This window comes from Kogia breviceps, chromosome 10 (assembly GCF_026419965.1).
Source record: "Kogia breviceps isolate mKogBre1 chromosome 10, mKogBre1 haplotype 1, whole genome shotgun sequence".
Classification (NCBI taxonomy): domain Eukaryota; kingdom Metazoa; phylum Chordata; class Mammalia; order Artiodactyla; family Physeteridae; genus Kogia; species Kogia breviceps.
The window spans coordinates 89,078,526-89,106,289 of record NC_081319.1 but is presented as its reverse complement, the minus strand read 5'-3'; the positions used below and the strand labels follow the sequence as shown (position 1 = coordinate 89,106,289).

General features: G+C 38.6%; 1 long non-coding RNA gene across 2 annotated transcripts in view; it reads right to left on the bottom strand.

The window, feature by feature from the left end:
• The window catches only part of LOC136792029 (uncharacterized), a 527,007-nt gene that overhangs the window by 71,784 nt on the left and 427,459 nt on the right, over nt 1-27,764 (bottom strand). Inside the window, exon 6 of one of the 2 annotated variants that reach the window (XR_010835137.1) lies at nt 1,932-2,026. This is a non-coding gene — a long non-coding RNA (uncharacterized lncRNA). The remainder of the gene's footprint in view (nt 1-1,931; nt 2,027-27,764) is intronic. The other variant, XR_010835138.1, reaches the window with a different exon arrangement.

Here is a 27,764-nt window from a genome sequence, read left to right as displayed (position 1 = left end):
GAGATGTCCTGAGATGCTTGCTTAGTACCATCCTGATTCCCATGGGCTTTGGTGATAAGTTCCTGCCAGATGTCCTCTCACAGAGGCCCTTTGCCACCTTTTATTATCCTGAATTCTATTGCCTATTCAATAGGGACACTTCCTCCTGAATGTTTTGACTTTGTAGTATTTTGTTAAAATGAAGGATTTCTGTTATTTTGACTGATTTCTGATCTACTGTTCCGGGATGCAGGGAAAGATAGAAAGGAGTAAAGATTTCAAGGAAAGCCCAGATCAATCTAAAAATGTTCAGTATTCATGGAAAGTAATAATTACCACAAAATCCTTCGTTTTCACAAGAATAATATGTGAAAACTTCAAATCAAAATTGAAGGAAATAGAGGAGACTAGAATAGGGAAAGATTATTAAAAGGAAGAATGAGAGAACTTTTTTGCTTTTGTTTTGTTTTGTTTTACGTTGTGCTTATATGATGGCATCAAGAATTTCCCCTTTTTCAGCATCCTTCAAGGGGAGACAGGGAGAAGGAAGGATCTGCTTGGCACATAGGGTTATTTTATTACTGACATTGTTTAGAATTGCTGGTGCATGATGATAATAAAAACAGATCTATTTTTAGTAAGGTTTCCTATTGTTTTTAAATTTTCTGCAGACAACGTTACCCCCTTATTGCCTACACTGGGGTGGCTCACTGCCCCTAATCTTCCCACCATATGCCACTGCCTGTTTAATGCTAGAAGAGGTCAGCACCTCACTATCATGTCTCAAGATTACTTGAACAAGCAGGTCTACATCTTTTGTATAATACAGGAGAATCCAAGGGACACACATATAACAAAATGGCCCAATACAGGTAACCACTTAAAGGTACGGAATTCTATAATATTTTACATATATATATATATATATATATATATGCATTTAGAAATATTTAGAAGTAATTTTCCATTGGAAATTTTAAGGTAAATGCCCTAGGATTCCAGTATTTTCTTATAATTCACACTATCATTGAGTCTGCTTTACTCTGGACGCTGGAATATATGGAAACAACTTTGGCAAAGGGCAGAAGACAAGGTTAATTGCGTATTTCTCTTAGTAGAATGATTCATAGAATTTAGGGAGAGAAAATGTGAACATAGCAACACCCTCCAACCCCACGCACTGTTTCTGATCAAAATTAATGAGTTGTGATCAAGTTGGATAAATGAGTAGCTAGCTAATTAAAAAAAAAAAAAAAAAAGAAGTTTTCACTGTTCCTTCCAAGTTGGAAAATACATCTACTCAAAGTTCACCAACTCTATCCAAGAAACTGTCAGCCAGGATTATCAGAATGGCCTCTCAAGACTTAACCCATTGCCTGGGAGTCCAATGCATGACCTTGATCTCCGTGGTAAAACAACATCTATAAATAATGCATTAAGCATTTTCACATGCAGGCTGAGTAACATTCTCCATATTTGCTCATGAGTTCACGCTGCTCTTCAGGATGCTGCCTCAGTTTTAAAGGTTACTAAACCTTTAAAAGGTGATTACATGTTTTTTTAAAAAACGAGAGCATAGTGCCTATGAATCCCACAGCCTAGGGAACTGTGAGAGGGAAAAAAATAACATTCCTGTAACATCAAGTTAAACGTTTGCCAAGTCTGTTTTGATAAAAAAACATTTTACCTTTTTACTACATTATATGCAAAATGAATTAGTGGAATCAGAGTAGGGCCATTTCTCGCACAATTTCCCTCAGATGGTTTCCACTTGGTGTAGGGTATTCTGGGGCTCTGGATTAGCTGACCAAGAATATTTTACAGAAACTGAATTTGTCTCCCTCCAAATCCTCGGCACATCTCCAGATTTACACAAGCACAATGAAAAGGGGTCTTCATTGTATCAGGAGCTTTTGCTTTGGTTTTGTTTTCCTTCCAATCATTCTACTCACTGTTAGTGGGCGATTCACAGAGGGCTCTGAGCTTGCATCTGATGGTCTCTTCTAGAAAATCCAGGTTAATGTTGCATAAAAGCATAGACAGTCTGCTGGAAGAAGCACAGGATTTGAGAAAACATAAGCAACTGGCATGGCTGAATTTTCTTTTCTCAGAAATACATTTTTACCTTCTCACATAAGCTTAGATTTTTTAGCTCAAGAAATTTCCTTTTGTAATTAAACTAAATCTGAAAAATGGTAACAAACAAAGAAACAAACCAGAGGATCCCCACCCCCCAGAAAACCCCCCCAATGTGTGAGCTTTCAATATCGTTTAACATATTTTTTTTTTCCTTACCAGCTCTAATTGTATACCAGCTTTTCTGAATGAACCCTGAACAAAATGAACAGATTTTATTTGCATGTTTTATTCCATATTATTTGGGACAAGAAAAGGTTGTGTGTGTGGGAGATGTAAAATGGACTCCCAAACTGGGGTGTGACTGCCATCTAGTGTGATGTACTGTAACCCAGAAGGGAACAGGAAGAGTATCTGTGGGACAAGCCTATTGGAAATTGTCGAGGTTAGAGGAGGGGCGAGACCGCTGCATGGAAGAAATATCGCCCACACCAGTGGTGCAGTCACCATACAATGAATTCTTTTGCTGCAAAAGCATTAGTATGTGGTCAAACAATACAAAGTAGTCTATTTCTTCCAGCAAAATGGAAAAACTCTGGTCAATTTTAAAAGCAAGTTCTTTATGAGAAGGCACGTCCCAATTGTAAAGGTTGTTAAACAGCAGGAAAGATTTATTCAAGGGAGAAGCATCCCCATCCTTTGAAAACAGTCCAGATACTCATGTGTCCACAGCTTTCTGTAAGGATGGTCACGTTTGCACACAGCTAGGTAGACAGTTTTAATGACACCTGAGTTTCCCTTCAAGCCCTCTGATTATATGAAATGAAAATGTTTGTCATTCATGCCCATAAGCAATTCATAAGGTATTTGTTGCTGACAGATGTATGGCATTGGTAAAGACTTGCTGTACAGGATTCCAAACGTTAAACCTAACCGCAAAAAAGCATAGGACATGGTACGTGAAACCCTGGTTAAATATTTTTATTTATTTTTGCTTCACATGGCTCAAGAATACACATAAAAAGACAGAAAGATGAGGGAACAAACATTATCCTTCTATAATGTTTTACAATTCTCCTCCCTTTTCAAAATCTTGTCCTGTTCTGACACAGATTCAATCAGGTATTAGCTGGTGCCTTTGTAGCTGATACTCAGCTACATGGTGCTGATACTCAGCACCATTTCTTCTACTCATCATAGGACAATTCTTCAAGGCTTTATTTCACTAACTATAACTCCCCCCCCAACCCTACTAACATACACACATATCCCCTCCCACCCTGTCCTACAACGGTTTGTGACCTTATAAGCTAAGGACTTTAGTGCCCTGGTTATATTAGAAATTTAAGACTCTAAAAGCTCAAAAGGCAGAAACCTGTGGGGTACGAGAGCTAATTCGGAGAACAGTAAGCGTAAAATCTAAGCTCAGAGGAATTACCTATGTCAAAGTAACCTAGAACTGCAGGGTATTTTTGCTGGTTAAAAAATGTGACCTGTAACTCCAGGTATCTTGAACTAAAAACAAAACAAAACAATACGAAACAAAACAAAAAACACTGCTATCCCACACTGGACCCAGAAATGCTGAAGGAGGAAATAACATTGCCAGCCATGTGCTTGGTAGATAAAACGTATCCAGGAGGACATGCTGACATCATAGCCCAGACTGACAGAATCTCCAACTTCTCAGGCCATCTTTTAGATAGAAGAATGTAGAGGGGATTGCCCAGATAACCATTCTCAAGTTTTTGTAGCCACCTGTGTTTAAGAGGGGAATTCAGGTAAATTTCCTGTTGGTGTTCTCTGCCTGTGAAACAGGAAAGCAATAGAGAGAGGCGGAGCTACCTAGTGAAAGGGGACACAGAGATACTACAGAGTGAGTTGAATGTACATCCGATAGCATTTATAAAAATCAGGGAGCAGATTTAACTGCCCTACATATTTTTTATAGGAGTGGTATAAAGGTTAAGCTCCTTTTCATCCGGCAAGTAGAGAGAGGCACAAATAAATGGTGTGTCTTGGATGATAACTTAATGATCTGCCCCTTGCTTAGATTAAACATAATATACAGTTGATTATAAAGGTAAATCTGTTAATTCATCATTAAACATAGATCAGAAATAAATAACATCATAATCCTAGTTAGCACAGGGTTAAAATCTACCTGTTTCATCAGAGACCCTCAAGTTGAAAACTGAGCTCCCCTGAAAGAAATCTACCCCTTGTCTTCTAGCACCATAGCCCAGATTCCCTGTTTCCCTGCCTCATTTTTTCCTGCCGCTCTGTATTTGTCCTTTAGCATATGACGTGAATAATGCCACAACCTGGAGAATACACAGCCCTCTGGTAAGGACTCGCCCAGCTTTTCTAGGATTAATCACAGACTAAAACCCTAAATAACATACTGATATATTAATTCCATTAAAATCTAATTCAGTGGCAATAACTTTTAGAAAACCAACAAAGGGCTTATGAAGAACAAAGTGAGAAGAGACCAAAAAAAGTAAATCAATGCTCTGACTGGAAGTAAATCAGAATTAGAGACAAGAGTATGAAATAAAATAAAGCAGGCTAGAGTCCCAACCTTTGCTACAAAACTCATATATTCTTGTGAGGTCTACCTTTGAATCTATACATATATACTTAAGCAAATAATACTTGAGAGCTCTTAGCTGATGAGAGGCTTTCAAGTGTTAGGATGCCCAATTCAATATTTTGGAGCTCCAATAACACCAAAGAGATTCCATTTGTGCTTTCGAAGACCTTACGTAAGAGTTTCACTGTGGATATTCACTAATTCAATTCCTTTGAACTCTTCTACATGGGCAGCACTCTTCTAGATTGGGGCGTGAAGGAATGAAGAAAACAGACCATCTCCCAGCTCTCACCAAAGTTGTAGGGATAGAGAATACATGGAATAGCATTGAAAAACACCGAGGCGGCAGAGACCAAGGCATTCCTTTGAGAAGGTACAAAGGGAAGATGATGTTAAGACAGAGGGAGAAGACAGCCATCTACTAGCCAAGGAGAGAGGCTTGGACCAGATTTTTCCCTCGCAGCCCTCAGAAGGAACCAACACTGCTGCTACCCTGATCTCAAACTTCTAGCCCCCAGAACTGTGGACAATAAAGTTGTGTTGTTTAAGCCACTCATTTTGTAGAACTTAGTCGCAGCAGCCCTAGATTGAATCTGGTATCTGATGCATAAAATACAGTCCAAGACTACCCCAGTAACCCGGAGAAAGACATCCCAGGAGGCTGGGACAAGATGAGCCAAGGGCCCTAGGCGGGGACTCACGGAGGACTTGTGAAGGCTGACTCAAGATGGCCAGAAATACTACCCACATCATTCCTATATCCCCAAAGTTCCCATTCCACTGGCTTCTATCCTGATTTTACACGAGACAGAAAACCTTCAATCCCAAATTGTTTCCCACTGGAAATCATCCCCCCACACACACACACTGTACACATACAAATTTGATATTTAAAAGAGTTTGGGACATGGACAAAAACAAAAATGAAAAAAGAAATGGGTGAGATAAGATATTTCTGAAAAGGTTTTTTTTTTTTCCCCCATTATATATGGCATTTGGCTACCTCTAGTTAATGCCAAGGTTCTAGATAAAAAATGGGAAATTCTGTAAAATAGGCAGCAGCAGCATTTGATTTCATTTAGCTGCTGCCTCTGTTTTGACATTTCACCAAGAAACAAATCTTAACATAAATATTAAATGTAGCAAAATTTTAAAACTAGAAGAAAAATGTTGTCCTTTTTTGGTCCCATAAATTGCCTATGTCTCCTCTGTGTGTGTGTGTGTGTGTACATGTAAAAACCGGCACTAATTTTCCCTGGTCTGATTAACTTAGTCTGTGATACTACCAATCACAAGTTTGTAAATCTGCTGCACAATGCATTGAAAGAGTGTTTGTGTAAGACACACATGTTCAAGTTCTCACGGAACCATCCACTAATATTGTGACTTTGGGCCACTTTTTCCTTCTGAGCCTCAGTTACTTCATCTGTACAAGTGTGAATTTAAAATGCACACCCTGCTTATCTTAAAAGTTGATTGTGAGATCCAGATGGTACTCTGTAATTGAAAGTGTTTGGTAATAGCAATAATGTGATATTGATAGCAAGTCACTGGGTCACTATCCTTTAGAAGCATATTAAAAAATGCTGCCAGTTTCAATTTTCAAGCAGCAGTGCATTTCAATATCCTTCTTATTGATGGTATCAGAACAACTGTTTGTGCTGAGCTCTGCGTTCTTCAAGAAATGTCATGATGTAAAATAAAAAAGCATTATCTCGATACATATAGTGCTCCATGCTATTCAAGAGTGGATCAGTAGATTTGGGTAAGTATCAGAAAGCTCTGCATTTATCAAAAAACAAAAACAAACCCCAAAACAACCCTCCAGGGTTTTATACATTCAAGAACACCAGTTACCTGACATCACATCTCCCCCAGGGGATGTATGAGTGAAGAGCAGAGAGAAGATGACAGTGTCAGCCTGACTGGAAGTCCCTCCACAGGGAAACAGGAAAGGGGAGGTGTTTCCCCTGTTCCCAGATAGAAACCATAATCTTTATTTGCAATGGATGCAACATAAAGAAAATGGCCAAAGACAAATCCTTCATTATCACTCAGACCTGTTTCTCTCCCAGCTCTCCCCATCTCAGTCATTGTCACCCCTACGTACTCAAGTACTCAAGCCAGAGATCTGGAAGTGGTTCTCAGCACTCTCTCCTTTATCTGACAGGTTCGATCTATCATCCCAAACTGTGATTTAATCTTAAAATCACGTCTTGATCTGGCTCTCTCTGTCCATCTCCATGCCACTGTCACGGTCCAGGTCCAGCCCACTGTCATGTCTCACCTGATCTACTGAAGTAGCGTCCTAACCAACCTATGGCTCCTATTCTTGCTTCTCTACAATCTATTCACCACACGACAGCGAGGATGATTTTCTAAAATATAAATCAGATTATGTTACCTCCTGATTAAAATCCTCCAAGGGCGTACTGCAAATCCTAACCACAGCTTGCCAAGCCCTCAGTCACTCATGACAAAGCCATGCCTATCTGTGTTTTTGTCTCCTACCACACTCCCTATTACTCATTGTAACACAGCCACACTGGCCTCCTTTCTCTTCTCAGAGCCAACCTCCTGCTGGCCTTATGGGTCTGGCACTTCCTACTCCCTTTGCCTTAAGTGCTTTTACATTCATGCATCTCTATGAGACAGGATCTTTCCTGTAATTTCTAGTTTCTGTTCTAACGCCATTTCCTCAGAAACACCTTCCTCATGATCTCAAGTAGTCCCCCTCCCACCTCTCATTCACTGTCTAGCCTATCACCTAATTTTATTGTCTTTAAAGACCTTATTCTATTAAAGTTTCTTGTTTATGAACATGCTTATCATTTATCATTCTCACCCTGGAATCCCTTCTCCACCCCCATGGCATATTAGAAATTAAATTGCACGAGAGCAAGGACCTTTGCTGTCCTGTCCCATGTTCTGTTCCTAACATGTTGATGCATAAATGAAAAGAACAATATAAGATGGAAAGATCTGGGTAGAGCTACCTGGGTAAAGGCGTAGCCAAGGGAGACCAAGGGGAGACATCCAGTGCAGAAGAAGAGAATGAAGGTACATTGGTGGATGAGGTTTCATACATGTAAGGAGATAAAAACTTAATAGGAGTCGGGATTTATCCTGAGAGGACAAGATCCAGTTCTTTCTCTCAGATAGAAGACATGGCTGCAGCCCCAAAGAAATCTGCTTTCCGTAAGAAGAAGTGATTAAATTTTGCTACACTTGAAAAGAACACTTTAACCAAAAGGAAGTTTCTTATTGATTGGGATATTTAGATGTCCCTGACACTGGCCCCTGAATTCTCAATGTGTGGTCAAGAACGAATCATAGCAGAGAAGATGATTTTACCTTTTCCTTGATGACACCTTTAAACAGGACCTAGGCGAAGAGAACAGCTGTGTCAGCGGGGAGTTCACCAGCCTAGTCCAGCTGTTAAGGCCAGGGATGTGAATTCAATCAGTGAATTATAGGATTTTATGTTAGAAGGAGCCGTAAAAATCATCTGGGCCAACCCCTGCCCATACTACAAATAAATCAACCAACCCATAATTCTAACGAGGAAAAGAGCCCAAGAGGTTGACTAAATCTCTTCTTTCTGCTTGCTAATTTAAGACTGTTCCCACACTTCATTCCATGAAGAAAAAGCCAAAAACCTTGCTCATCTTCCTTCTCTACCTAACAAGGTCCCAAAGTGTGACATAAGCTGGCACACGGCACGGTGGAAATCACTTCTGCGGAGATCTGCCAAATGACTTTTGAGTGTCTCACTCTAAATTCAGCCAAACCCAAGGAAGTTCTTTGACAGGTTTCTCAGGCCTCAGGCCCTTTTGTGCTGCACCCTTTCAAAGGCTCCTCAGAATACATCCGTGAAGGCACAAAACATTGGCAGGATGGAGTAGCCAATCTGTCCGTATATACCAGGTGGTAATAACACTCTCTGATTCGTTTTTCATGCTTAATCCAGCTTTAAGGGTTTTCAGATACAACAATTCCTCTTTGTTCCCAGCAGTTGAGGTTGTGCATACAATAGATTCAACATTAAAAAATATCCCTCAGACACTTCCTGTGTCACCTGCACAGAGTCTTCGGGAGATCAAGGCTTCTGTCTGAGCCCTGGGGAATGTCTCCTCTCTCCAAGGAAACACATCAAAGGTAAAAGCTCCCTCCTCCACAAATAATCAAAGAAATCCAAATATAAGCAGAAAGTGAAATGGGAAAGTGAGATGCTGCTCAATGCATGAATCACACGTGTGCTTGCAGAGCATTCCATCTCCCGCTTTGTCTTCTCTCCCGTGGCTTCTGCCCACAAGGTTGACTAACACTGAATAGTGACCCTGGCGTGTGATGCATGGGGCTGTCTGATTCGTCAGTTTTCAACTGCCTGGTGGAAAAGCTGAGCTCTTCGTCTCTACCACCATTCTCCTCCCTCTATCTCTTTCTGCTCTTCTCAGAATATAAGAAATGCAAGAATTTCTTATTATCTTAAGGATCCTTGTTGCCTCTTTCTCGTGGTGTTTTGTCTGCTAGAATCTGACTGAGAAATGCTTCTGTTCCTCCTCCCCATTGGAGCCCCCAGAAAACTGGCAGTCTTGACACTTTTCTGACATTTCTAAACAACTCAGGCTCTTCCGGCCAACTCCCAGTGGCTCTCTAAACCTTTTTAATCCTGTAGAATGCAAACTAATCTACAGAGAGAAAGGTGCCAGGCCTGGTCTGGCAGCTGGAGTTACGAATGTCAGAGTGGGGAAAATGATAAATACACCTGCCACAGAGAAAGGGAGAGACGTGGCCAGGCTCAGCACCACAATAGGGTTATTTAATGTACAGAGATAGGCAGGACACTCTCCAGTACCCTCGAGTGCAAACTGTATGGAGACGATTTGTTCAGAAAGAAAAATGACAGCTATTAATAATGCGCACAGTCTGGAGGTGGCTGTGTTTGGGAGGACAGGGAGATAAGGAGCAGAAATCCTGTGTCCCCTCAGATCACTCTTAGCTTTTCTCTGTTTAATCCAGGGCTACAGAAATCACTAGTGCCTCATGATCTATACATCCATGCTGTGGAAGAAGAGGCATGGTTGCCTCTCACATAGAAGCAACTGGATTAAGTTAATATCAGGCTGGTCCAGAAGCAAAAAGTTGACATTGGGAAAGAAGGTGTCTTTCTGTATTCCCGACTTCTCCCTGGTCAGGAGTGGTGTGCTGGGCAAAGCCTTGAGTTTAGAGTTAGATGTGAACTGCAAATTGTGAAAATGTTTCTACCATCTTTTTTTTTTTTTTTTTTTAAGTCAATCAAGCATGCCAGGTCTGTGGACTAATAAAATATTTCCACTTAAGGTATGGATGCAAGACTTTATGTGTGCATACATACACACACACACACACACACACACACTCACACACACACACACACACACACACACTACTCTACCAATAAAAGGCAAATCTGGAGATAGAGACTTAGGTCTCAGGAAAAAAAATCGCAAATGGAGGTCTGCAAGCTTGCCTTAACCAATTTTTCCTAAGATTATAATCTCCTAGAGGACAGAGACCATATCACTTTACTTAATTTTAGACCCCCAAACATGGAACCATATACAGTTAAATAGTTGTGAAATTATTTGGATGACAATGACACTAGTGACAATATAGCTTAAACTGTTAAACTCAAATGAAATTATGACATAGGCAATTTAATCAGTTTCTTAGAGCAAAATGAGATTGACTGATACCAAAACGAATAATGACAGATGGAATACTGGGAACTAGACTCTTAGGCACCACAGGAATATTGAACTTAAATAAAAAGCCAGTCTTTCCTTTCCCCTCAACACAGACAAATCAACTAGATCTTCATAAGGAATCAGAGAATTCCTGATTCTCTCATTCAGGAAGGAATATGATAAGGAAACAATAAGGAAGGAATTGTTTTCCTTCTTTTCTTATAAAGGGACTATGGCCCCAATCTTATCAAATTTACCGAGGTTGAAAATAATGTAGTCTAATGAATAATATGCATCCATTTTCTTTCAAAATGTTAGCCTCACAGGAAGCTAATAAAAAAAAAAAAAGGTCAACTGATTTCCTATAATACTATTTCTCATAGAAAAATCACAAGCATGTCCTAAGGTTCAAAAGCATAACTGCAAGCTATTCTGAAGCTTACACTACAATCTTAAAGTAATACATCTTATAGAACATTTTGTAATAATGTAAATATTGGCCACCGATAAAATTTTCATTTGATAATTATTTTTCTTTGACATTAAGGTCAATATTTGTCAATGTTACAGCCACAAACCTCAAAGGAAATATGTGTCTGACACTTTATATTTCTTATCTAAGCATCCAATGGAACAGCCAACTGACCAGTGAGTTCAATATAAACCAACATCTGAGGTCGTATGTTTGTAATTATTACAATTTTTAGAACCAGACGTTGGTGAGTTTTGATCAATGTTAGACCACAGGCAACTGAGTTCTTTCCAGACCTTTCCATCTTTGAACTCTTTCCAGAGATAGTTGGGAAAAAAAAGATCATATTGACTTCATGCAAGGGAGAGAGAAAATCTTGGAAAAAAAATACATTTAAAATAAATAATATTTTATAAATATGTATAAAATTTATGTCTCTATATATACAGTAGATAGGTATATAGATAGGTAGAGATATACTCATATATAACTACTATGGAAAATGACACTTAGTGCTTCCCAAGTCAGGCTTGATTTTATAAGTTTCTGAAAAAACAGACTGAGCTTGAGAATTAAACAAGAAATGCTATCTTATCATAATAACATTTTATCCCCCATGATCCAGAAAAGATGAAAGCCATCAAGTAATATACAGGACTCTGCCTTTAAAAAGTCAGTTAAGACAGCCTATGAGAACTCTTATCTCCGAAGATGATTCTGTGAGATTTTCAGGGCATTGTATCAGATTTATATGAGATATTTATTAAGGAAATATTATAAAGTTCATCAAACTCGATTTAGAGTTATTGAGCACTTATTAAACACCCAAATTAAGTACCCAGAACACCTGCATTAAGCCTTGAAAACAAAATTACACCAGAATACTTTAGAATCATCTTGATACCTCAGATACATGTCTGATGCGTTGATATTTAAATGTCCAAACAATATATACTAACCTTAAACAAATCTATCTCAGTAATATTATTTGAAAATTAAACAGAAAAAATGCACTTGAGGTCATCTGAATAGCTCAGTGGCCCTCTGTCTACTGAGACAAATTTTTTAAAGTAATTAACAAAATTTTAAATCCAAGTTAGAAGTACATGACTTTCACTGCAGAAATGATAGTGTTCTAGGAACTCAGAACTGACAATTAGCAGTACCAAATACTTAGTTTTGATTTATGAGTAATAACATTCTTGAAAAGAATGTGTTATTATTTCCCTACCTGCTTCTTGAGTTTTATATCTCCTGCAGACTCCATATATTTCTACTGTACTTTTTTTTTTTTCCTTTCCGGTACGCAGGCCTCTCACTGTTGTGGCCTCTCCCGTTGCGGAGCACAGGCTCCGGACGCGCAGGCTCAGCGGCCACGGCTCACGGGCCCAGCTGCTTCGCAGCATGTGGGATCTTCCCGGACCAGGGCACGAACCCGTGTCCCCTGCATCGGCAGGCAGACTCTCAACCACTGCGCCACCAGGGAAGCCCTCTACTGTACTTTTATTAAAGTGATTCTTTTCTCTTTTTTTGGCTGCTCTGGGTCTTCGTTGCTGCATGGAGGCTTTCTCTAGTTGCAGCGAGCGGGGGCTACTACTCTTCGTTTCAGTGAACGGGCTTCTCATTGCAGTGGCTTCTCTTGTTGTGGAACACAGGCTCTAGGCATGCAGGCTTCAGTAGTTGCAGCATACAGGTTCAGTAGTTGCGACTCGTGGGCTCTAGAGCATGGGCTCAGTAGTCGTGGCGTAAGGGCATAGTTGCCCTGCAGCATGGGGGATCGTCCTGCACCAGGGATCGAACCCATTTCCCCTGCATTGGCAGGCAGATTCTTAACCACTGGACCACAAGGGAAGTCCCTATTGAAGTGATTCTGATTAATGAAATCTTGTGAAAAAGATCGGAGCAAATAATCGTAAGACAAAGTGGTATTTTAATAGAGTCACTACTTCCTCCTAACAACATATGAATTTGAGTATAAACTTATTTCTTCGTATTAAAAATAAATCATCCCGGGCTTCCCTGGTGGCGCAGTGGTTGAGAATCCACCTGCCGATGCAGGGGACACGGGTTCGTGACCCGGTCCGGGAAGATCCCACGTGCCGCGGAGAGGCTGGGCCCGTGAGCCATGGCCACTGAGCCTGCGCATCCGGAGCCTGTGCTCCGCAACGGGAGAGGCCACAACAGTGAGAGGCCCGCGTATCACAAAAATAAATAAATAAATAAATAAAATAATAATAATAAATAAATCAATCATCCCTCATGTAAGATACAAAAGTTTAAGTAGAAGCAACAACAATCCATGTCAACTGTTTGAAATTTACAAAACATCTGATCTTGGAATGTCCACTACAATAAGCAAGTATTACATGAATTTGGTTGAAGTTCATTCATATTCATAAAATATGGTTCTGTGAAACCTGAGATTATACTGAAATAGTCTATTCAATTCAGTCTAGCATCATAGTCATTAAGCAAACATATTATCCTTAGTAACACATTATAGGAAGCAACAATAACCATCTGTATGAAATTAATAATTTTATAAGACCAGGAACATAATTATAAACATTTTCTATTAAAGGCACGGGTCAATAATTCAAAGACCATTTTCCATATGTAGATAATACTACGATAGCAGCAATTATTTGCTTGGCCATTAATCGACTCTGACCTAGGGTTATTAATCTTTCATTTACCCTCCACTCTTACTTACGTAAACGTGTTATTTTAAATGTATGAGAGACCACTTTCAAGCATTAGAACACTCACAATTGTTACTTCCCAAGTGTTGATCTGCATTTGTAGGTATGTAATCACTTTTTAACCTACCTTGTCATTAAACTGGGATGACCTTGGAATGGGCTGCTGAGGCTCTAAAGAGGTTTAAGAGAAAGCAGTACCATGGGAAGATGCCTTTGGTTTAATACTAAGTGCAAAAGGAAAGTACAACTTGCATGAATTATTATTATAACTATAGTAACATCTTAGGCATGGGAAATATCTGAAATACCTAAGAACTGCTTCATTGTTGTGTTGTTAAAACTGTATAATTTCCATTTTCTTCATTCTGCTTTTCAATATTGCCAGTTTTTCTTACTTAGTGTTTATTACTTTATATATTTACTCTCTTTTTTGGAAACGCAAAAGTAAAAGGGCTTCCCTGGTGGCACAGTGGTTAAGAATCTGCCTGCCAATGCAGGGGACATGGGTTCGAACCCTGGTCCAGGAAGATCTCACACGCCGCAGGGCAACTAAGCCCGTGCACCACAACTACTGAACCTCATGTGCTCTAGGGCCTACGTGCCACTACTACTGAGCCCACATGCTGAAACTACTGAAGCCCGCACGCCTAGAGCCCGTGCTCCGCAACAAGAAGCCACTGCAATGAGAAGCCCGTGCACCACAACAAAGAGTAGCCCCTGCTCGCCGCAGCTAGAGAAAGCCCGTGTGCAGCAACAAAGACCCAATGCAGCCAAAAATAAATAAATAAATAAAATAAAAATTTAAAAAAGTATATAGTGGGGGCTTCCCTGGTGGCGCAGTGGTTAGGAGTCCGCCTGCCGATGCAGGGGACGTGGGTTCGTGCCCCGGCCCAGGAGGATCCCGCGTGCCGCAGAGCGGCTGGGCCCGTGGGCCGTGTCCGCTGGGCCTGTGCGTCCGGAGCCTGTGCTCCACGACGGGAGAGGCCGCGTCAGTGAGAGGCCCGCGTACCACAAAAAAAAAAAAAAAAAAGTATATAGTAAGGATATATCATTTATATTATATATACTATGTAATATATATATATGTATTTTTAAGTATAAAGTAGTTTACTGTGTTTCAGTTTTCCTGGTTTCTGGACGATTTTATTTTCGACCTTCAGAAAACCTCATTTAAAGTAACAGTTAAAGCAGTTGGTTTCAAACATCTCCTTAAACTGGAATAACAACAAAATGTTTCATAGAATTCAACAAATGAGAAGAATTTAAATACCTCAAACATCAGAACCAAATGGTACAAATAAAAATGTCTAAATTAGTTCCTGAAACCAAAGGACAAGATAATAAAGGAAGAACATCACCTTTTCTATGGAATCATCAGACCCCGAGAGAGATGGTCCACTTTTCCATAGAAACAGTTAAAGAATAAATAAGCAATCATAGCAGCATGATGGAGAGTCAGTTATGTGCTTTAAAATCTATGGAGTGATAATGCTAATTCAATATGAAAATCTTCCCAATTAGCCATTTCAGTAAAATAGCAAATTAACCAATCTCTTATTATAGAAAGTGCCATTTTCACAATTTAATAAAACACAAATCTATTATGGCAAATCAGGTTAATGTGGAAAAATGCCATAGACATTTTAAAAATGAGACTTTGTAATGTGCTAACGAGCCCTCCTAAAAAAGTAGGTCATTTTGGCTCTGCTGTGCCATTGTTCTAAAACTAGTCTAGGAAGAAATATAGAGTAATAACATCTAAAACATAGAAATAAACACTAATTTGTGAAGTCATTTAGACTCACAAACCTCTTTGCATATTCTTATAAAATATTTCTTTCAACAACAAAAATGTTGCTCACAGCCTAGGACTTCGAAGGAGAGAGGATGGAAAAAGTGTCCTGTCTCCTCTGTAACAAGGCGATCACACAGCAAGTATCCTCATCCTTCTCCCATGTCCCCAACTATCTTGCTATCTCGTCATCTGTTAACTATGCACTCTTAACAAATTTGTTTTATGTGCCCATAAAGGCAAGATATATGTTTGGGGCACCAGCAATGCAGGGGTTAACAAAAACAACAAAAAACAGGAGGTAAATTTCAGCTTTGATTAACCTGTCAAAGCTTTTGTGATCTAAAATAAGGCTACTTTTATGTTACCTCATAGATTTGGTGCTATATAGTTTAATGTTATTTGTTTCATATTGGAAGAAAGAGGATTAGCATGTACTCATTGTACTTGGCCTTTAAGGTGGTGACAAGTCTGTATGGAGAAACAAGAGAGAATCAGAGATATTTGGACAGAAGTTATAACAGGCTTTGTGATAGACTAATATAAAAGGTGGAGAAGAATACAAAGTGAAAGATAGTTCTAAGGTTTTGAGCTGGGCAAAATAGTGGAAGTGTCTCCAGAAATAAGATGGAAGAAAGGATCAGAGCAGAACAAAAGATAAGTTACTTTTGAGCCCTGTTTAGTTTGAAGAGACCACTAAGTAGTATTAAATGATTTGGTCCCAAAGAATAAATGTAGGACACCCCAAATTCTGAGTCTGATGGTGAGACAGAGGGGGTCATTTTTATGTGTACACGGCCAATCAAAACATATAATTATGACTTGTCCATGACTAACTCAAATCTTTCCAAGCCTCTGTGCCGAATGATCTGACAGTATAATATTAAATAAAACAATCATGGAGACCAACATATTGCATTTTGTTTATGATGGTGTTGTTTGGTTTGGTGTCTCTTTCATTATCCTAGAGATATTAACCTCTAATCTTAGACACTTGTGAGGATAAGTGATCATCTCAGGTAATTAGGCCAAGTCACTGAACCCTTCTGTCATACAAATAAGCAAAGAAAAACTTGTTTGGCTTTTTTGTTTTATTTTTCTTTAGTAACTTTGACCATTTTTATCATAAGAGTAGCATAACCTTCTAATTAATTAATTGAATGTACCGTATTGGTTGATAGTGAGAAGGTAAGGAATAAAGAGTGAATTCATGGGTGGTTAGTAAATTTTAATTATTGGAGTAAGTTTTTAACCTCCATTTTGAATTCTGACTTGATCAGTAGATTTCAGGCCTCCAGTAGGTAAAGTATGAAAAACAGAATGCTCAGGAGTCATGAAAATGCATTTTAATACTGACAGTAGCTTACCAATGTTCAGTTAAATCTCTATACCCTGTCAGGGGCTCTAAAATACCAGTGTTGCTGAGGCCAGTCTTTAGGTTTTCATGTCCATTAATCCTTTGTAGTCCTACTGTACTCGCTTGAAGGGAATTTAGAGTGCATAATCCAATCTTATTTTTTTAAAGACATGATGAAACTGATGGTCAGAGGCTAAATAGTAAGTCCAGGACTACACGGCTAATTAAAAGCATGGAGCAGGGCTTTCAGTTTGAGCTCCAGCGTATAAAGAGCTTGTAAATTGTCACTTCCAATCTATCAACAAGAAAAAAGGTGAACTAACTGAAAATCAATGACTTTTCTTGAACAAATCTGATAACTGTGGTTCCAGGACAAACCATCACCCCGAAATCTAAAGAGACAGATACGTCAAGAGAGATACGGCTTCTGAGCTTGGCTTAATCTGGAGCAGAAGCCACTGGAATCCTCATTTGGTAGGAACATTTGAATGACTATGACTATTTTGTTAAATCGGTAGAGATCGAATTCAGACTAGTGTGAGAGTGAGACATTCCTGGGGGTAGCAGTCTTAGGGAGGTCCTAAATTTATGTGAGCTTTTATTTCAAAAACTCCACTGAGGTTTCATGGTAAGGAACTGAGAAGGATCCCCTTATGGCCCAGGCTGGGGGAAGGGAGGAGTAGTAATCTTAAAATCCACATATTCTATGCCCTAACAAAAGTCTAGTCTCCAGAGGGAAGGGATTCACCACAGGGCAAGCTTGCAACCTTAACCCCAGTTCAGAAAAGGGAATCCTGCTCCAATTCCAGCCTTCCTGTCTCACTCAGAGAACAAAAATGTCAACAGGGTACCAGATGTTGAGGAAATAGAGACACTGCAGTCAGAGAAAGGGGTAGGAGAATGGGGGGAATAAAAAGCTACATTCCTGGAGGAGGAACAGCAATACTTGCGAAGGTTTCACCTCTGAGACACAAGCTCACGAAAAGGTTGAGACTTAATAAGATTATAGCATGCCCCTCCCCCCTCCACATTTTAGAACATCAACAAGACTCTAATATCATAACAGAGGATTATAGCGGAAAGATACATAGTTATAGTTGGAGGTTTCAACATCCCTTTGTCAGTAATTGAAAGATCAAGCAGGCAGAAAATCAGTAAGGTTCTAGATAACCTGAATAAAACTATCAATCAACTTGATCTAATTGACATTTATAAAATACTCTAAACAACAACAGAATACACATTCTTCTCAAGCTCACATGGCATATTCATCAAGATAGACCACATTCTGGTCCATAAAATGTAACTTAATAAGTTTAAAACAAGAGAAATCATACAGAATACGTTCTCAGATGAAAACAAACATAAACCAGAAAGGCTTCAAGGACCTACAAGAGTTTCTTCTAGGCCCTTTGTTCTTCTGAAAGAGAATAAAGTTGGAGGACTCAACTTGCCCAATTTCATGACTTACAAAGCTACCAGAAACAAGACAGCATAGTATGGGCAAAATAAAAGACATATTGGTAAATGGAACAGAATATAGAGCCCAGAGAGAGACCCACCCAAGTATAGTCCACTGATTTTTGACAAAGGCACAGTCAATGCAATGAAGAAAGGATCGTCTTTTCAACAAACCTCCCATGCAGAAAAATTCCAAATAATTTTGGTAAATGCTCACGCCTCAAAGTGTTGGCACATAACTCCCCACCGCTTCAGATGCACTCCAGGTAGTGACTTCCTTCCAAAGAGTACATTATGGAAAGGGCGCAAGAAGGGACTTTACAGTGGAGGAACCTGACAAATACTACTTCAGCCAAGTGATCAAGGTTAATATCAACAGTGACAAGTCATGCTGAGAACAAGTACCATTGATATGCTGTAGGAAGGACAGCCTTCCTCTGTGATCTTTGTTCTCTTGTTTAAAAATGAGAAACATCAGGAAAAAAAATTGAGATATTTCACAAAACACCTGACCAGTAATCCCCAGAACTGTCAAGGCGTTCAAAAACAAAGTATGTCTGACAAATTTTTACAGGCTATTGGAGCTTAAGAAACATGATGACTAAAGGTAATTTGATATCCTGGAATAGAAAAGGGACATTCAAGAAAAAATAGTGATATTGGAATAAACTATGGGTTTTAGTTATAAAGATATAGCAAAACTGGTACATTAGCTGCAACAAATGTACCATAGAAATATTAACAACAGAGAAAACTGGCAGCTGGGTATACAGAAACTCTGTAATATTTTTGCAACTTTACTAACACAAACAAACAAACAAACAAAAAAAGGTATAGCCAATTGCCTGATTCAGCTCATTTGTTTTTTTGGAAAATACTAGCCTGACTCACACTAGTCTGCTCTACTCATCCAGGTTTGTTTTTTTTTTTTTTTTGCTAATGTGACACATTGCTTATGTGTCAATGTAGCAATTTGTATTTGTTTGATATTACATTTTATTCTTTCCTGAGTGCTGGGTACCTATTGAGTGACTACTCAATAAATATTTCTTGAATGCTAGCAGATTGTCCTTCCTTAAGTTCCCAGGGAAAAATATTATTTTAAGGAAAAAAAGCTATAGGCATCAATAAAATGAAACCTGTTCACCTCTGCATCCATTTAAAAGCAGTTTTTTAAAAAAGATTCCTCTTATTTGACAAAAGAGAAAGAACGAAATTAATCTCTATTAAAGATAAATTCCATAGAGGACAGAAACCATCATTTTCTTTCACAAAACTTTTTGGTCTTTTCAGAATTAAAAAAAAAATGCATGGGACATTTTAAAAGAGAAGAAAGCAGAAGAACAATCCATGTAAGTTTATAAATTTGCTGAGTTGTAGAGTTCTTGAAAGCCTTTCCATTACAAAATTAATCCTGGGGCAGAAAAGAATTCCAGATTCTGGAGCTCATGTCTGAGAAACTTATTTTTCCCTGGGGCTTAATTCTTTTTTTTTTTTTTTTTTTTGCTGTACGCGGGCCTCTCACTGTTGTGGCCTCTCGCATTGCGGAGCACAGGCTCCGGACACGCAGGCTCAGCGGCCATGGCTCACGGGCTTAGTTGCTCCGCGGCATGTGGGATCTTCCCGGACCAGGGCACGAACCCGTGTCTCCTGCATCGGCAGGCGGATTCTCAACCACTGCGCCACCAGGGAAGCCCCCTGGGGCTTAATTCTTAAGGGGTCTCAAAGAAATAGGACTTCAGGGCATACAAACACAGAATTATTGAATAATTCAAGTTTCAAAGCTCAATATGCAGATGACATTTCAGGATTATCTGGCCCCAAATTTCATATGGACAAGAGACTAATCATCTGTTGCTAAGTCTCACTTAACAATAATAAATTCATGAAGAGTTTCTATTTTGCCAATCTGGAAAAAAAATAGAAAAATGACCTTCACTATCCTTCATCTGCAATAAAATGTGGGAATACTGCCCTTTGGAAGGGGCAGGAGTAAGAAAGAAACCACGAATCTCTTTGTATCACTAATGATATTAGAACAGCTTGCTTCTATTTTAAATCCCCAGAGATCTTGCTGGGATCTTTTTCCTCCATAGCTTACTTCCTTTTATCACCATTTCCTTTATGAGAATAGGATATGTACTGAATGGACCCAAGCATGAAAGGTAGTTTTCAGAATGGATTAGAAAATTCCCAGTCTATATGATACATTGTTATTTTTATTTCCTAGTTATATACTTAACATGCTTATATTTAAACATTTTATAACTTCCTCTTTTAAAGCCCTCTCTTTTAGTGGTTAAGTACCTTGAAGCCAAGATCTTACATTAAAGGAGAATCTAATTAGACCTTTCAATTCAGACAGGCTGCTGAACTCTTTTAGCTCCACTATAGAAATGTACAGTAAGACCTTTTTTTGGTCTCCGTGGTGAAAATAGTAGTTATCTTCAAGGAAAAAAAAAAGGAAAAGACATGAATTATCCCCCCTCAATCTAAGCACAAGGAGCAGGCAGGTGACCCTGCCTCTTTGTCCTTCTACATAAGAAGGAAGGTGGTTTTCAAATTTTGAAGACAACTACTAGGAGTGGGGGTGGGGAAAAAGTGTGTTGTTGCTGCATTTAAACCCTTAAATACATCACATCTAAAATGCCTTCACACTGAAAGCATGAAAATTGCAGTAACTACTTCAATAAGCAAGTAGTTTAAATATAATTTCTGGCACCATGTATATGTTCACAGAGAAAATGAGTTAAGAAAGACAGAACGTAGTTTTACAAAAATGAAAGCATAAAATGCTAAATATGCTTGCAAATGTGTATCCATGAAAGTAATGTCATTTAAGAAAAAGAATTAGCTATTGACAAGGAAGCATATTTCTTCCTAACCGACATTTGGCATTAAGCTAGCTTTGAGAAAGAGGGTAGAAAAACCTTATAAGAGAAATTGCTATCATCAATATCAAATGAAGCATGTCAAGCTTGCAGCCAGGAACTAGAAAGGACTTGGGATGCAAAGAGGGTAGGGATGAGGGGAGAGAAGACACCCTCTCTAAGGTTAAATCAGAATGGCTTACATCACTTCTGAATGAAATAAACGTGAAGATGACACTCAGAAAGCTGATATGGTGGATAATGAAGAGTATAGAGAATGCCCCCCCAAACACAGACTCAAAGAGTACCGGAGCTACCATACAAACTTTGCACCTTACCCTGTGACCCTTGGCATTATTTGGGAAAAAATACAAAAGGCCAGATTCTGTCTTTACTCAGGGTGACTACTGTAGGATGTTAATAGACTAGGAGTCTCACACAACAACTCTGTAGTCATTACCTCCATTACTGTGTTGGGCAGTGAAATCCTGGCAGAGTGTTGACAAGTTATGTTTCTCTTCATCATATACTTGAATGCTGGAGAATCATGCTTTTAAAAGTTATCCATAATTGTTTCAAAGCAATAGTGTACTTTAAAAGGGCAAAACTACCCCTCATTATCTAAGCCAGATACTCATAAAATTCTGAGAATCAAATTGCTTTCAGTGCTTGATGATCACCCTTTGAAAAGTAGTTATATGCCTTTGGATTAAAAGCCCTCACTTTGGCAAATCATTTCTCTATTTTCTTACCTCCCTAGAAATTAGAGGATGAACTAAAGAGATAAGGAGGAATCTAGTGTTAGAACATAGATCTATCATGGGCAAAAGGAAAAGCCAAGTCAGGAGGATACCAGGAATTCTTGAATGATCCCTCAACCCATTCCTTAATCCTCATGGTTTACAAACTTAAAGCAGAGACTTTATAAAAATAAATCTTACTGGAAGCTTGTCATATAGAACAGATAAATAAGAAATTCAATTGAGTCAGGTGAAATGGAATATTTAGAGGGTGGGGTGCTGTGCTGAGGTGAAAAGACACTTCTAAAGATCTGGAGACTAGTAGGAGCATATTTGAAAACCACCTCCAAGTTCCACCCTAGCAACACATCTCTACCTTTCCATTTCCTGTTGGAAATTAGCACCTACACTGGCACCACAGGTTCCTTGTGATAGGATGGTCTGTGGAAAAAAGCTCATTGACAAACTCCAAATACATCCCAAAGTATTTTGTTCTGGTCCCAAAGCATTTTGTCTGGATATTAAAAGATGCTGAAGCCCTAAAATAAGATTCTTCAAACAGCAGTATACCAATGTAGACAATCAAGATATGTCCATTGTCTGTAGCCAGCTCCCCTCCTAGAACTCTGACATTTATGACTAACATATGATTTGAATTCAATAGTGAATATTGGAGTCAGGAAATTCAGACAAAACAGAAGAGGAGGAGACAATAGTCATTTCCAGTGGGGGCTAAAAAGGTGCCCAATTTTTAAGTTGTCTTGGCACAATAGAAAGAGCACAGGATTTAGTCAAAACACCATGGTTCATGTCCTGATGTCAACACACAATGGCTGAGTGATTATTTACAACTTATTTATTCACTCTGAATTTCAGAGTCCTTATTCACATGAAAACAAGAGTAGCACCAACCTTTTAGCATTGTTTCAAGGAAAGGTGAGATAGCATAACCAGGGTCTAGGATTCTATGCAAAGTACACATTCCTGAGAACCTCACATCCTTTACCCCTCACATCATATAAGACTAATACTTACAAAGATAGTCTCTATTTTGAGTTGCCTACTAGTGTGCTGACCTGATGATGCAATACTACAAAACACAGTTTAAAATTCACTTGATCCAAAGATTTGGAACTTCTGATACTTACTGGATTTTCAATTTGGAGAGGTTTGCAAAATTTCAAAATTTTTTTATAAGACTTAATTAGTAGTAATTAATTATTACTGTTATAACAATACATCAATTTTTCACAAAGTTTAATCACACAGAACCTACTCATGCTTTTTTAATTGTGGTTGCCATCATCACTATTATTATAAGTATGAATTCAGGTGAGTGAATGCTATTTTCACTTGCTCACTTTCCTCTAGACTCAACATGTCATGGTTTCTAGTATTATGGGGAAAGAGGATTAGGCTATGTAGGGGTGGCTTCATGATAAACATTAACGCTTGTGGACATACTATTTCTTACATTAGTTCAATCCATTTAAAAAAATTCTTTCCAAAGGTAGAATTTTCCTGTACAAAGCATAAAGTGGGCAAACTAGTGTTATTGGAGATGTAAGTAGGGTAAGACAAACAGCATGTAAGCTCAAATGTTCTCCTTGAGGTGTTACAGAAGTGTCTTGTTTCAATGTGTCTGCTTAAGCTGTTGGTTTGGAAGACCACCTGTGGAAGACCTTGCCTTAAGCAAGGAATCTTTAAGAAACCAGAAAAACTTTGCTTGTTTTTCCACGTGTTTATTTTTGTTTTTGCTGTCATGGTTATCTCTCCTCCATGGCATTATAAGACACTTCCAGAATGGAAGCGGATATATAGAAGAATAAACTAAAAAGGACGTGCTGTTCTCAGAAGTAAGAAGTTAAACAGCTTTCTTTGTCACATGGCCATAATTTAAGCACCACAAAGATTGTTCTGTTTAGCAACTTTTTTGGCAATGATCAAAAACTCTGAAAAAGGTCTAAATCATGTAAAAGAGAAAACACTAGAAAGACAATGCTCAGGTGAACCAGAAAATTATTTTTAAATGTGTCATTTAATTTTATAAGGTCAGTGACAAAATCTTTACATTCTTTCAGAAAACACAATTTATTGCTTCAAAAATGTTCATGTGATTCCTGAAAAGAAATTATTAATGCATTCATCCAAATACCAACAATGCCATTTCATCCCATAGAACAAACAAAAAAAATGTACAATCTATTTCAGCAGAATCTGGGAAAACTTGATGTCTTTTTTCTTTCAAATGAGGAAATTTGGAAGGGACCTTCAAGATGGTGGAGGAGTAAGACGTGGAGATTATCTTCCTCTCCACAAATACATCAGAAATACATCTACATGTGGAACAACTCCTACAGAACACCTACTGAATGCTGGCAAAAGACCTCAGACTTCCCAAAAGGCAAGGAACTCCCCACATACCAGGCCATGTGGCTGACAGGGTCTTGGTACTCTGCCCAGATGTCAGGCCTGAGCCTCTGAGGTGGGAGAGCTGAGTTCAGGACATTGGTCCGACAGAGACCTCCCGGCCTCAAGTAATATCAATCAGCGAGAGAGCTCTCCCAGATATCTCCATTTCAATGCTAAGACCCAGATCCACTCAATGACCAGCAAGCTACAGTGCTCGACACCTTATGCTAAACAACTAGCAGGACAAGAATACAACACCACCCATTAGCAGAGAGGCTGCCTAAAATCATAATAAGGCCACAGACACCCCAGAAACACACCATAGGATGATGTCTTGCTCACCAGAAAGACAAGATCCAGCTTCATCCACCAAAACACAGGCACAAGTCCCCTCCACCAGGAAGCCTACAAAACCCACTGAACCAACATTACCCACTGGGAGCAGACACCAAAAATAACAGGAACTACGAACCTGCAGCCTGCAAAAAGGAGACCCCAAACACAGTAAGTTAAGCAAAATGAGAACACAGAGAAACACACAGCAGATGAAGCAGCAAGGTAAAAGCCCACCAGACCAAATAAATGAAGAGGAAATAGGCAGTCTACCTGAAAAAGAATTCAGAGTGATGATAGTAAAGATGATCCAAAATCTTGGAAATAGAATGGAGAAAATACAAAAAACGTTTAACAAGGACCTAGAAGAACCAAAGAGCAAACAAACAATGAAGAACAACACAATAAATGAAATTAAAAATTCTCTAGAAGGAATCAATAGCAGAATAACTGAGGCAGAAAAATGGATAAGTGACCTGGAAGATAAAATAGTGGAAATAACTACTGCAGAGCAGAATAAAGAAAAAAGAATGAAAAAATTTGAGGACAGACTCAGAGATGTCTGGGATAACATTAAATGCACCAACATTCCAATTATAGGGGTCCCAGAAGAAGAAGAGAAAAAGAAAGGGACTGAGAAAATATTTGAGGAGATTATAGTTGAAAACTTCCCTAATATGGGAAAGGAAACAGTCAGTCAATTCCAGAAAGCACACAGAGTCTCATACAGGGTAAATCCAAATGCCAAGACACATATTAACCAAACTATCAAAAATTAAATACAAAGAAAAATATTGAAAGCAGCAAGGGAAAAACAACAAATAACATACAAGGGAATCCCCATAAGGTTAACAGCTGATCTTTCAGCAGAAACTCTGAAAGCTAAAAGGGAGGGGCAGGACATATTTAAAGTGATGAAAGGGAAAAACCTACAACCAAGATTACCCAGCAAGGATCTTATTCAGATTCAATGGAGAAATTAAAATATTTACAGACAAGCAAAAGCTAAGAGAATTCAGCACCACCAAACTGGCTTTACAACAAATGCTAAAAGAACTTCTCTAGTCAGGAAACACAAGAATGGAAAAGACCTAATATAACAAACCCCAAACTTTTAAGAAAATGGTAATAGGAACATACATATCGATAACTACCTTAAATGTAAATGGATTAAATGCTCCAACCAAAAGACATAGACTGGTTGAATGGATACAAAAACAAGACTGCCTACAAGAGACCCACTTGAGACCTAGGGACACATACAGACTGAAAGTGAGGGGATGGAAAAAGATATTCCATGCAAATGGAAATGAAAAGTAAGCTGCAGTAGCAATTCTCATATCAGAAAAAATAGACTTTAAAATAAAGACTATTACATGAGACAAACAAGGACACTACATAATGATCAAGGGATCAATCCAAGAAGAAGATATAACAATTGTAAGTATTTATGCACCCAATATAGGAGCACTACAATACATAAGGTAAATGCTAACAGCCACAAAACAGGGAATCGACAGTAACACAATCATAGTAGGGGACCTTAACACCCCACTTTCATCAATGGACAGATCATCCAAAAAGAAAATAAGTAAGGAAATACAAGCTTTAAATGATACATTAATGGACAAATTCTTAGAAAAGCACAATCTACCAAGACTGAACCGGGAAGAAATAGAAAATATAAACAGACCAATAACAAGCACTGAAATTGAAACTGTGATTAAAAATCTTCCAACAAACCAAAGTCCAGGATCAGATGGCTTCACAGGCAAATTCTATCAGACATTCAAAGAGCTAACACCTACCCTTCTTAAATTCTTCCAAGATATAGAAGAGGGAGGAACACTCCGAAACTCATTCTACGAGGCCACCATCACCCTGGTACCAAAACCAGACACAGATGTCACAAAGAAAGAAAACTACAGGCCCATATCACTGATGAACATAGATGTAAAATTCCTCAACAAAATACTAGCAAACAGAATCCAACAACGCATTAAAAGGATCATCACCACGATCAAGTGGGGTATATCTCAGGAATGCAAGGATTCCTAAATATATACAAATAAATCAATGTGACACACCATATTAACAAACTGAAGGAGAAAAACCATTTGACCATCTCAATAGATGCAGAAAAAGCTTTCTACAAAATTCAACACCCATTTAGGATAAAAACCCTCCAGAAAGTGTGCACAGAGGTAACCTACCTCAACATAATTAAGGCCATATATGACAAACCCATAGCGAACATTGTTCTCAATGGTGAAAAAATGAAACCATTTCCACTAAGATCAGGAAGGAGACAAGGTTGCCCACACTAACCACAATTATTCAACATAGTTTTGGAAGTTTTAGCCACAGCGATCAGAGTAGAACAAGAAATAAAAGGAATCCAAATCAGAAAGAAGTAAAACTGTCACTGTTGGCAGATGACATGATACTAGACATAGAGAATCCTAAAGATGTTACCAGAAAACTTTTAGAGCTAATCAATGGATTTGGTGAATAGCAGGACACAAAATTAATGCACAGAAATCTCGCATTCCTATACTCTAATGGTGAAAAATCTGAAAGAGAAATTAAGGAAACACTCCCATTTACCATTGCAACAAAAAGAATTAAATACCTAGGAATAAACCTACCTAAGGAGACAAAAGACCTGTATGCAGAAAACTATAAGGCACTGATGAAAAAAATTAAAGATGATACAAACAGATGGAGAGAAATACCATGTTCTTGGATTGGAAGAATCAACGTTGTGAAAACGACTATACTACCCAAAGCAATCTACAGATTCAATGCAATCCCTATCAAACTACCAAAGGCATTTTTCACAGAACTAGAACAAAAAATTCACAATTTGTATAGAAACACAAAAGATCCTGAATAGCCAAAGAGATCTTGAGAAACAAAAACAGAGCTGGAAGAATCAGACTCCTGGGCTTCAGAGTATACTACAAAGTGACAGTAATCAAGACAGTATGGTGCTGGCACAAAAATAGAAATATAGATCAGTTGAACAGGATAGAAAGCCCAGAGATAAACCCACGCACATATGGTCACCTTATCTTTGATAAAGGAGGCAAGAATATACAATGGAGAAAACACAGCCTCTTCAATAAGTGGTGCTGGGAAAACTGGATAGCTACATGTCAAAGAATGAAATTAGAACACTCTCTAACACTATACACAAAAATAAACTCAAAATGGATTAAAGACCTAAGTGTAAAGCCAGACAC